Source organism: Erythrolamprus reginae, chromosome 2 (genome assembly GCF_031021105.1).
Source record: "Erythrolamprus reginae isolate rEryReg1 chromosome 2, rEryReg1.hap1, whole genome shotgun sequence".
Lineage (NCBI taxonomy): Eukaryota > Metazoa > Chordata > Lepidosauria > Squamata > Dipsadidae > Erythrolamprus > Erythrolamprus reginae.
The window spans coordinates 42,457,223-42,459,770 of NC_091951.1; positions in this window are offsets into that span (position 1 = coordinate 42,457,223).

Below are 2,548 nucleotides of genomic sequence, written 5' to 3' on the forward strand. Positions count from 1 at the left end.
AACTTTTCTAGATAAGAACCAGGTGTTCAAGATTTTTTTGCCTCTTCTCAAGAACCATTTTCTACTTAAGAACCCGAGCCTCTGAAACTGTAACTGGAAAAGGCAGGGAGAAGCCTCTGTGGGATCTCTCTAGGAATCTCCTGGGAAGAAACAGGGCTGGAAAACACGGGGAGAAGCCTCCGTGGGGCCTCTCTAGGAATGTCCTGGGAGGAAACAGGGCTGGAAAACACGGGGAGAAGCCTCCGTGGGGCCTCTCTAGGAATGTCCTGGGAGGAAACAGGGCTGGAAAAGGCATGGAGAAGCCTCCGTGGGGCCTCTCTAGGAATCTCCAGGGAGGAAACAGGACCGGAAAAGGCAGGGAGAAGCCTCTGTGTGGCCTCTCTAGGAATCTCCTGGGAGAAAACAGGGCCAGAAAAGGCGGGGAGAAGCCTCAGTGGGGCCTCTTCTAGGAATCTCCTGGGAGAAAACAGGGCCTCCACCCTCCTTGTGGTTTCCCCAATCGCACGCATTATTTGCTTTTACATTGATTCCTATGGGAAAAATTGCTTCTTCTTACAAACTTTTCTACTTAAGAACCTGGTCACGGAACAAATTAAGTTCGTAAGTAGAGGCACCACTGTACAAGAATTACAAATAGATGTACAAGAGATGAAGAATATAGTGGAGAATATAAGGAAAATTAAGAATACAAGTGTTAGAGAAATGGGGAGAAAATTTTTACATGAGTGGTATCATACACCTGCACAACTTGCGTATATTTATTGGAATGTTAAGGGTGCCTGTTGGCATGTATGTCAAGAGAGAGGGGTGTTCATGCATATATTTTGGGAGTGTTTGGTAGTGTTTGGTAGTGCAGAAATTCTGGAACTAAGATGAAATTAATAGGATGTTAAACATAAAATGGGTGATTACAAAGGAGATGACAGTATTAGTAATAAGGAGTAATTGGGTGAATTTAGAGAAATTAAGGAAGCAGCTATAGAAAGTGCCCAAGCAGTAATAGTTTTAAGTTGGAAGGATGCAACAAAATGAACAATACAAAATTGGTACCGGTACATGGTGGAACACATTCAGTTTTAAATTATAGAAACATAGAAGACTGACGGCAGAAAAAGACCTCATGGTCCATCTAGTCTGCCCTTATACTATTTTCTGTATTTTATCTTAGGATGGGTATATGTTTATCCCAGGCATGTTTAAATTCAGTTACTGTGGATTTACCAACCACGTCTGCTGGAAGTTTGTTCCAAGGATCTACTACTCTTTCAGTGAAATAATATTTTCTCATCTTGCTTTTGATCTTTCCCCCAACTAACTTCAGATTGTGTCCCCTTGTTCTTGTGTTCACTTTCTTATTAAAAACACTTCCCTCCTGAACCTTATTTAAGTCTTTAACATATTTAAATCTGTTAAAGAATTAAATAAGGTTCAGGAGGGAAGTGTTTTTAATAGGAAAGTGAACACAAGAACAATTATGGATGTAAAGATGAATATGATTAATGAAAATAAAGCGAAAGAACTGAAGATTGGACAGGGTTAGAGGTTCTATGGTTAGTAGAATCTGAGACCAAGTTATAAAGAATAAACTGGGATCACTCTATAATTTGTAAACATGGTAATGTTCTTGGCTTAAAATAATATAAAAAAGTAAACCCTCATTTTGGTGGAGGGGTCAGAATGAATGATGTTGGGTGGTGGGTAGTGTTCCCTCTAATTTTTTTGGGGGGTGGGCGGAAAAGTATAGTGTCTGAGCGGCAGTCCCTTCGGGACTGGGCGGCACAGAAATAATAAATAAATAAACAAACAAACAAATAAAAAACCCACCCTGTTTTGCCTCAAGAGAATTTCAAAATAAAATACTGTACTGTGTGTCTATAACAGTGAGCTCATAATAGGGCAACTCTATCAATATCAAAATGCCACTTAAATAGTTGAGCTAGTTTCAAACTAGATTTTGATTTTCTTTCTCTCTTCCTTACTCCCATTCTTTTTCTTTCTCTTTTCCTTCCTCTCTTTTTTCTATCTGTTTCTCTCTCTTCCTCTCTTCCTCTCTTCCTCTCTCTCTCCTTTTATGTCTTTTATGTAGTGTGTATTTGTTGTTATTATTTAAAAAATTAATAAAATGTATTTTTTTTAAAGTGAATCTACCCATTTACGGGTGGCTGCCTTGGGTGTCTCAACCTGGGACCTGGACGTCTTGCGAGAAGAATGCAATTTCCTTGGGGAGAAAGCCAAGAGGTCCTTGGGGTTCTCCCAAGTCCTGCTCCCCTTTCCCACACACATTAAAAGGATAGAAAACGAAAATCAAAGGGAGCTCTACGCCGCGCCAAAGCCTGAGCAGGCCGGCTGCAGGTTCCCAAAACAGGTTTCTTGGTTACGTTGCTTCTAGAGCTAGAACTGGGGCCAGAACTGGGGCAGGCTGCAGGCATTGTGAGGCCAGCGCCTGTTGCCACAGCAACCGGCATCTCCGATGCCAAAGGGACAGCAACTCGGCCTGAGCCGGAGACAGCCTGTGGGGAGGAAGAATTCACAATCTGATTGTGAGGCC